Raw genomic sequence first — 10,029 nt, 5'->3', positions numbered from 1 at the left:
GTTTTTTCAAAATCTTCATCAGGTAATAAGCCTTTTACTGTGAAAGAAGAGGTTGGGTTGAACTTCAAAAAGACCTTTCGAAAACCAAATGAAAAATTTACGGATAATAAAAACAACAAAATGTGCACTAGGTGTGGAGGTAAGCCACATTCTAGCAGACCCTGTCCAACGCTAAGTAAAAAAAATGCAACAGCTGTGAAAAGGTGGGACACTTCTCAAAAATGTTTAGAAGCAATCCCCAACCAAATTCAGGTAAGTACAATAAACAGAATAACTTGCAAAGAAGGAAACAAATCTTCAGAGCAAGCATCTCCAGAATCGGAGATGGGAATGGTTTATAATAAAGAACAAAACCTTAGCATGTCTGCGACATGGGAATATATATCAATGAATAATTGTAAAGTAAAAATGCAGGTAGACACAGATGCAGATAGCAAAGTGATATAATCAAAAATGTGGAATGCACTTGGTAAACCTCAGTTAGATGGTAAGATAAGACATCTGTAGATCTTATGATGGTCATCAATTAACGCTTCTGAAATCACTTAATTGTAACGTTGAGTGGAACGGGAGTAGACTCACACAAAAACAACTAGCAGTTGTGCAGTCTGAAAAAGAATTAGGACTACTTGGTGGAGACCTTCTACCAAATCACGGTGTGACAAACATTACAACCGAGCACCAACCTGCTGTAAGGGTTTACAAAGCTCATGTGAAGCTGATACCAGGAATACAGCCAATGTTCTGCAAAGCCAGAAAATTACCCCTATCTCTTCAAGACAATGTCACAGAGAAGCTGGAACAGATGGTCAAACAGGGCATCCTTGAACCGGTACAGCCAGGAGGAGACACTAATGCATCTCCAGTGGTGTGGCAAAGAAGAGTGGAGAACTTAGACTTTGCGTGGTCTTGAAAGTGCAAAACAATGGCAAGGTGATGGATGGAGACAATCTTCGCAATACCAGACATGGAAACGATCTTTAAAAACCAAAATGGGGCCTCATACTTTGGCAAAACTGACCTCTCAGATGCCCAATATCAAATGAACTTGACGAAGAGGCAAAAGATATATGCACAATCAACACATCTCAGGGACTGTTCAAGATGTGCCGACTACCCCATGGATTCAAAAACTCCTCTTCAATCTTCCTTTCAGAAATGCATCGAATCAACAATCAAAGGAATCACAGAGGTTTTGATCTTTCAAGACGATGTGTTGGTGTATGGAACTACCAAGGAACATTTCGATAAAAGAATGCTTGCAGTCAAGAGTCGACTACCTGAGAAAATTTTTTACTATTAATGAGAAAAAGTCTAAGTCAAAACCAGTCGATAGCGTTGGTTGTTTGGGATACTCCAATTCAAAGGATGGAATAGCAACAATTCACAAACATTTTGAAAAAACACAAAAGCACCAACTAACAACAAACAACTCGAATCGTCTGTTAGGCTAGCAAATTTTTACGGAAGAATGATCCCTGATTTTGAAACAAAAATGCTACCCCTAAATAACATGAGAAAAAGCGATTTCTCAGGGCGAAAAATGCAACAAAAAGCTTTTGAAGGCAAAAAAATGAATTATAAGCTAATCCACTTGTACAGCCATATAGTTTAAAAAACGAAGCAACAGTTACTCGTGACGCCTCTGAAAAACCATTGTTGGGGTTCTTTTGCACGGTGGACATCTTCTAGTCAAATATGTATTGAAGCAAGATTGAAGCAATTCCTTATTGGAAGTCATTTTACCCTACAGACGGACCAAAACCACTCAAATATCTCTTTGCAACAGAAAAAGAAATCCCAAAGACAGCATCAACTAGAATCGCAAGATGGGCAATAGCTTTAATGGGGTTCGACTATGAGTTGAAATACATACCAGGAGAGAAGATACCCCATGCAGATGCTTTGAGCAGAATGGATTTTGACAAAGATGAATCCGACAACGATCAAGTGTGCTTCGCAATCAATAACATCTACTTCGCTCAGAGGGATTTGGTTACCCAATCAGAAATCAAAACCGAAATTGGAAAAAACAGACTCTTCCAGGACATAATAAAACGAATCAAAAGCGGCAATTGGAAACAATTTTTAGAAGCGGAAAAAGGATTCGAACAACACAAAGATCACTTAACATACACAATGGAATCATTTTCAGAGGTGTTGTTCCTTTCATTCCACCCAAACTACGACGCTTGGTTTTGCAAAAGCAAACGAGACACAACCTGGGAAGAATGCAACTGAGGCATCAGTCAAAAGGATAGCATGTTGGCCGGGCATTACCCAAGACGTTCAACATTTTGTTAGTATATGTAAGAATTGTCAAGTGAACAGGCCTAGCCTGGGAAAAACAGTCTCTGCGTGGCCAGAAGCCGACGTTTGGGAACGTCTCTACGTGGACTGGGATATGTTAAGGACCAAGGCGACATCTTAGTAGATGTTGACAATGGTTCCGGCTGGCTAGAAGCTTTCCCCGCCGGTAATAGAACATCAGTTTAAAATATCTTGGTCAAATCTTTGCAAGATTCGGAATACCAAAAACTTTAGTATCAGATAATGGTCCTCAATTTGTAAGTGGTGACCTTAAACAGTGGTGTGAATGACTGGGAATTAAGAAAATGAGATCAAGCGTCTATCATCTATGAGCTAATGCACTAGCTGAAAGAGCAGTTCAGACAGTGGAGCGGGCACTTCAAGCGTGGAGTCCCAATCTTATTGTGTCATTTGGAGCATTCCTGCAAAGGGCACTGATGACACATCGCAACAATTCGAAGACGAGGAGCAAAACTCCAATTGAACTCCTCTTGGGATGCAGAGTGAGACTACCAGCAATATCAGATTTCGACTTGTTCGAACCATTTCTACTCAAGGCCAATGAAAAAAGAAAAACAGTTCCTGCTGCCTTCATAATCAGGAAGGGCTTGAACACATCTTTCATACAGCCCGAAAACTCGACAGAGAGTGTTCTAGTGAGCGACAACCAAATTGCAGGACTAGAAGAGGACAATGTGAAAACCGAATCAGCAGTAGAGGAGACCATATCGCAATCAGAACCACAAATTCAGAACACAGATGTGAAACATTCACATCAGGACAAGGCTTCTGCAGCCACATCAGCTGCAGAGCATCAACAACCCGATCCACCATAGCCTTCACGCACATCAACAAGAAACAGAAAACAACCCAACAGATTTGGGAAACCTATGCCCACAAACTTGCTGTAAAAAGGAGGGAGGATGTGATGTTTTTAAAGAAACATCAAGAAACTTGGAAGTTTTCTCTATTAAAGTTTCAAAGAACACAGGAGGAACTTACCTGGCGAACTTTTTTTTTATGTCAATAAGTAATGACGACAAAACTAAACTCTAATTTTTTTTTGGCGCTATCATTATTTTCTTGATCTATCAATCATATGTCAGAAGTAAATTCTCCCACCAACAGAAACCTGATTCTAAGATCCACCGACATCCAAATAATGAACTCGGTTGTATCTAGACCATATGTGATTCTCATGAAATGTTGATGAAAATAAAAAATCATCTCCGGGATTCGGAACTATGATCAGTTCACATTTCAATCAAGTAAAATACTTTTAGCTAATCTAAATTTTCTCTGTATATTTTCCCATAGATAACTACTATGAATACGAGCTAAGTTTTGTATAGTTTTAGTTCCAATTTTACTTTAAAATTCAATTTATTGAATTCTTTTGACCCGTGTTATCGATCGCGACAGTCTTCAGAACTCCGGCAAATTGCATTTGAGTTGGTCTCGGATTCTTTGTTAAACATAGGTCTAATTGTTTCTGACATCGAATTCGAATTACTCTAGTTTTGATTTCGAAAACGATTACGTTTGTTTTGTACCTGGACAAAATTTTGTTCATCTTGTGAAGTATCATCAGCAGTTGTTCTTGCATCTGATAGAAGAGCGCTTAGTTGCATTTTATCCAAGGCCCTACTCAAGGCTATTGCTTAGCAAAACGACGAAGATGTCGATTTGAAAGAATTTTTAAAGAGTAATATTAAGAGAAAATGTTGATTGAAAAATCAGGATTTTAAATCTTAAGCAACTTCTAGTCAAATATCTCTTTGTAGAAAAGTTTCACTCCTAAAGGATTATCCTCCACAAAATGGAGTATTTGCTTGTGGCTTTCCTGTCACACTTTGAGGTACTGATCCGAAAGTGACAATAATAGCATTTTGACCATCATAGGCAACAATGAGGACCCCTTTTGAAGAAGTTTTGATTAATGGTAGAACATGACATTTTTTAATGCAAAAGTTTGTAAATTCATCTATTGAAAATACACCAGTTGCATGCTAAAGAAAATAGTTTCTTGACACTTGGCTTTTGTTTTCACTTAGCAACCCTCTTAGGATTGGCTTTTCATAAGTCATATCACTGAAAAAATGATAAAATTATAGTGACATTAGGATATTTGTTTACGCTTAAAACCGACCACTGATCAAGCTATTTAGAACGCACTTGACTCTGATCAGATGTGGAATCGATCGCACATAAGTCTGTTCATGATCGATTTTCGACTGCACGATAGTCTGATCGCAGGAAGTTGCCGATCGCATTTCAAATCAAATCCACACCGAGTTTTTTGTGCAGGATAGTCTCGTCAGAGTTCGCTTCGGTCTGGGTTTTGCCTGGGATTGTGTGATCAGAGATGATTTTGGTCTGGGCCGCAATCTGAGTTGCAACTTTCAATTTACTGTCGACTCGTTTATTATCCAATTTTTTGGAAAATAAAAGTGGTTAGTATCAAAATTAAAAGTGTGGTTCAAACGTAAGAAATACATAATGGGGCTACTTTTTTTTACCAGAACATTCGACCGAGACAAGTTCTGCATAGCCAAAAAGTAGAGCTGAATTCTTATCATAGACATAAAGGTTGAGCCAAAATTCGTCCATGCTGTGTTAAGCTAAATACTTTTCGCGCGAATTTAGCTCCAAATCTTTTTGTGCCAAAAACACCAGCATCGCGCCAATCTTTTTCATATCAAAAATTCTCGTTTTTTTATTGTTTAGGGGTGCATTGACACTAATCTACTTTTTTTGTCAACAACCTCATGTGACGAGTTTTAAATTTAGTACATTTAGTGCGCGTAAATGGAATTCTGATCATATTTCGGCGTGCTTAGAATCAGATTTTATTGCGATCCAAAGTGCGTGTGATCAAACTGGCACATTTATGACCCGACTTCAGCAGTTTATAATTAGATTTTCCAGTCCAAAGTGACTTGTGCCGAAGGTAACGACATTCGAGGACGTCTTTTATTTTGGAGCGAACACATCTTTTTTGCCGAGCCGAAATCGAGGACAGAAGTTTTAGTTCCTACTGAAGTCCATGGCATTCTATTAAGTGGAGCAAAGTTTGTTTCATGGCTTATATCGGTCAAGGAGGGTCTTTTAACGGCTAGTATTGTTCGAAGACGGTCTCTTCAAGTCGAGGAGACGGCTAGAATTCTATTTCGTCATTGTTCTAATCAGTGTGCGAATCTAGAGGTTTGACAATTTTCTTCAAAAGAGAGCAGCCGTTCACAATTTTTTTCCTGTTTCAAGGTGCTGCAAAAATATAAAATTGTGAACTCTTAGTTATATTCAATTTAATTCGAAAGAAATAATGAATAGATTTTCCGCAAAAAATGTTAAATGGAAATCCAGCACAATTTGTTCTCTTATTATAATAACCCAACCATAAACAAATTAGAATCAATCGAATAGATTTTTTACTCTACTGCACACAAGTACACTTGCAATACTTGTTGTTTGGAAATCCAATTTTAGACTTGAGACTTCCTTTCACTTTGCAGTTGTAACTGTTGCTGCTTTTCAATGAATTGGGTCTCTTTCTACGACACGAACTCTGACATTTCTCGGACCCTGTCGTCTCTGCTCGCCAAGAGATCACCACTTCGGGTTGTTCGGACTTGAGTAGAAATTGAAGGAATCCCAAGTCAAAAGTACCACTAACAGAAGTTTGGACGTCCCTTATATCAGAAGTATCCGAATAATGTGCTAACAAAAAATTGACGTTATTCAGTAAATAAAATAAAAGAACTAAACGATGGAAAAGAAATAGAGCAGAAGGTTTGACCATTTTGTTTATGATCGATCGTCGGCCAAGACTGGTTAACTTCTCTCTGCAAAATAACAAACAGCTAAGTATATGCTGAGCCCTTTAGCAACAACATTTACTAACCTGTTGATGCTATTTGATCAGTTTGAACTTCATTGGGCCACAGTTCAAATCAACACCAAACGAACAAGTCGAACATATATATGCCTAGAATACTGGCAGCTAAAAGTTCAAATAATTATCCGACTTTTGTTACAATGAGGGATCTGCAAGAACGATTTTGCATTTCAACTCAAAAATGCCCAAAAAGAAAAAGAGTATACTAGAAGGTTATTTAAAGAATTAAAGCCAAAGCCACATAATCCTATTCTTTTATTTATTTCAAATTATTGTGGTTAGGCCATATTCTTTAAAAAATAATTTCTTTTCAATGTATATATAACGAGGCGTCTCTGTAATTTGCAACCGCACATAATGTTCCGACCCCGCTCAACCACCTTTTTAACTAGTCCACTAAAAGAAGAAGATATAGAAAATTTCCAAAATCACCTATTGTTAGAAAATAAATGGCTTATCTAATAAAAGATCAATTTAAGTTCCACTCAATATACAATTGAGACCATAACTCCTTTAGAGCCGATGATAACTGTCATTAGGGAGAGTAAGAGACAATACAAACAACAAAATCAAATAAAAACAAGCAATACTTGCAACCAAAACTCAATGTCTAAACATTTTTTATTGAAAAAAAAACTTAATGAAGAAGTCCAAATAACATCGGGTTAAAAGTAAAATAAATCTAATGACTTACATTCTACATGAAAAGATACGGGAACTGTCTTTATTGAGAACAATTAACAGGTAGACAAAAACAAAAAGTGCAAGATCAGAAAAAAACATTTACAATTTTTCAAAACAAACAAATTCAAAGTCATGAAAGCAATTAGCTGTCAACTGAAACCATTCAGTGGCTTTTTTTATACTTTCATGCAAAAACATTGAGACCTGTCCTTAACCACAATGTCAGACGACTTTAAGAATAACAAGTACTGGCAAAAATCAAAAAGTCATTTTTTTTGCGAGTCATTTCAATTTTGCAAGGTTTGTTTTGCGAGGTCGAAGCCTAAGTGATCAAAATCTGTTCACTAAAAATTTGAATATAATCAATTGCGAATTAGTTCAAAGCCATTGAACTGATATGCATTTGCCATTAATGTGTCATTAATATTGCGATGGGACAAGACAGCGGAGGAGAACCTGAAGAATGGGAAAATGTCAAAAAATAAATAGACATTTGAAGAAAATTCGTAGCATCCACAATCAAAATTAATAAAACAACAATTAAAATTACATTTGAAAGGAATATGACTTCTCTCTTTAATGAGATTATGCTTAAAAATTCACAAAATAAGATTAAAATTGCCAAACCTCAAAAAACATTCATTTCTTCAAATTTTTTGTTTAAAAACAGTATGAGACAACAGCAGTAAGATTTTGAAGGAAAAGTTCTAAGTGGTTGAATTTGTACTGCTTGGCAGGACAGTTGTACATGTCATTGGTGAGAATAGGTCAAAATACTATAGAATAACACTTAATTCAGGTGGAACTCAAAATTTAGAGGAGCTTTTAATGCAAACGGTGCTGAAGGGAAAAAAACCATTTTCTTTTTGCTGAAACTGTCTTGTATAATCATTGGCATCCCTTTTGCCTGTAAAATTGAGCTCTCTATATTTGAGATTTTATTTGAAATCATTCTGGTCGTGTAATTAACATAACAAAAGCAAAAAAAAGTAAAAAAGTAGACTTACAGAGCCCCATTAAAATCCGAACAGTTTTTGAACTGTCAAATTGCACAACTGGACCAAAAATGATATTGCTGACACTGCTTCTCCATCAAATCAAAAAATGTGCCAAATATTACCGAAATAGGAACTTTGACCAAAAATTCATTATACCACCAATGAATGGTGAATTCTGGATAATTATCGAGTTATTTTACCAAAAAAGCATCGTCGAGTAACTCAAAACATTCGGTTAACTCTTCAATATTTCTGTAGATACTCAGTTAGAAGTTTGATTAGATAGACTCAGTCATGAAAATACAATAAGAATATCAAATGCATGATAATCTCATGAATTCACTGGAAATTTACGAAAACCATGAGCTTTACCCATAAAAACAATATTGGACCATTAAATCCTATCGCAATGTAATGGGATCTCTTATTAATTGCAACTTCATATGAGAAAGGACGTTCTAGTTATTTCGAGTAAAAAAAATGCAAAAATTATTTAAAAATACAGACCAAAAACAATCTCAATCCTTTTTCATCCTTTTTCTAAAACTTAACTATGACACCGAAATTATCATTGCAATCTCTACTCGGCTGTTAAACAACGCAAGCCTTCTAATTGATTTCTTAATACGTTTTAGGCAAACGAAAATTTTATATTGCAAAAATAAATTATGCATTTTATATGTTTTGTAAGGCTTAGCCCATATCAGAACGTTTAGCCCATTGCAATCTCTACTCGGCTGTTAAACAACGCAATCCTTCTAATTGATTTTTTAATACGTTTTAGGCAAACGAAAAACTTTATATTGCAAATATAAATTATGCATTTTAAATATTTTATAAGGGTCGAATTTAACGAAACACGCAAAAAAGTTAGCCCATATCTGAACGATTAGCCCATATCTGAGTAAACGAAGATTGTGTCAGCAGTTCTTATGTCTGCACCAACGGTCAAACTCGACAAAGTTGACTAAATAAGCATTTTGCTGCCAAATTTCATAAAAAAGGAAAATCCTGAATTTCAAAAATTTAGCTACAATTTTGGCCACAAAAGTGATTTCAAACAGTTCATAATCTTTCTTCGACCTTTAAACGTAAAACCAATGAGACTATTGTTTACAAGTTCAACATATTTTATCACAAATTACAGAAAATGTCTGCAAAACAACGGAAGTTAGGCTAACATTCACAAATCATTAAAACCTCCGTATCGCCGCCAAAAATCAAAAAAGTTTTTTTAATTTAAAATTCTACGCTTGACACGCTTTCTGATGACAGCACCCTGAATCCTGCGCAATGGAAATATCGGTCGGCTAAAATTGCCTGAATAGAAAACCCAGTTGAGTATATAGTTTCTGCACCCACTGAAGTGGGTCGGGACAATTAACCTGATAAGTCTCTATGATATACTTAGTAAAACCGAGCAAAAGTTTTTACAAAACAAAATCCACGGTAATTATATTTTCGTTTGGTTGGGCAATGAGGTATAGCGTGAAGACAAGACAGAAAAAGGTGTTGTTTAATTAGTTCAAACTTCGCAAATTAAGATACCAGTAAAACCATAAACTGATCCAAGATTATTCTAAGTCTTATGCTATTACAGGACACTCGAAAAAATATTTAAAAAATAATCAGATTAAGTTGAGGAAAAACTAAAGACTATGTTGGATGAATTGCTCTCACACGGCGTTCTGGGAGTGTAGCTCAAACGATTGACCTCGAGGATAGCAGTCAAAAATCTTAACCACGAGGCTTCAACCACGGCGTTACGCAACCGCGAACAATCACTTTTGTATTAGCAACAAACTTCATTTCAGAATGAGAGCAATTGAAACATATATTTGAATTTTTACGCTTGAGGAGCTTTCCAATGATACCAGTCACAATCATGAATGCTTAGCGATCGGCGAAAATTGACTGAAGTAAAAACCCAGTTGAGTATATAGTCCCCCCACTAAAGTAGCAGGAAAAAATTGCAATCGAAAGAAAAAAATTGAAGAGACGACGCTGTGTTTAGTTCATTTGGAGTACACTGGTTATTATTTAAACTAAAATGTAATTTCACTCGTCAATATATTGGTTAATGTTCGGGCAGGCAGAAAAACTTTCAAATTTAAAGTTAAAATTTTTAATTTGAAAGAATTT

Source organism: Convolutriloba macropyga, chromosome 1 (genome assembly GCF_964194025.1).
Source record: "Convolutriloba macropyga chromosome 1, txConMacr16.3, whole genome shotgun sequence".
NCBI lineage: Eukaryota > Metazoa > Xenacoelomorpha > Acoela > Convolutidae > Convolutriloba > Convolutriloba macropyga.
The sequence above is the reverse complement of the archived record's forward strand: the minus strand, read 5'-3'. Positions refer to the sequence as shown.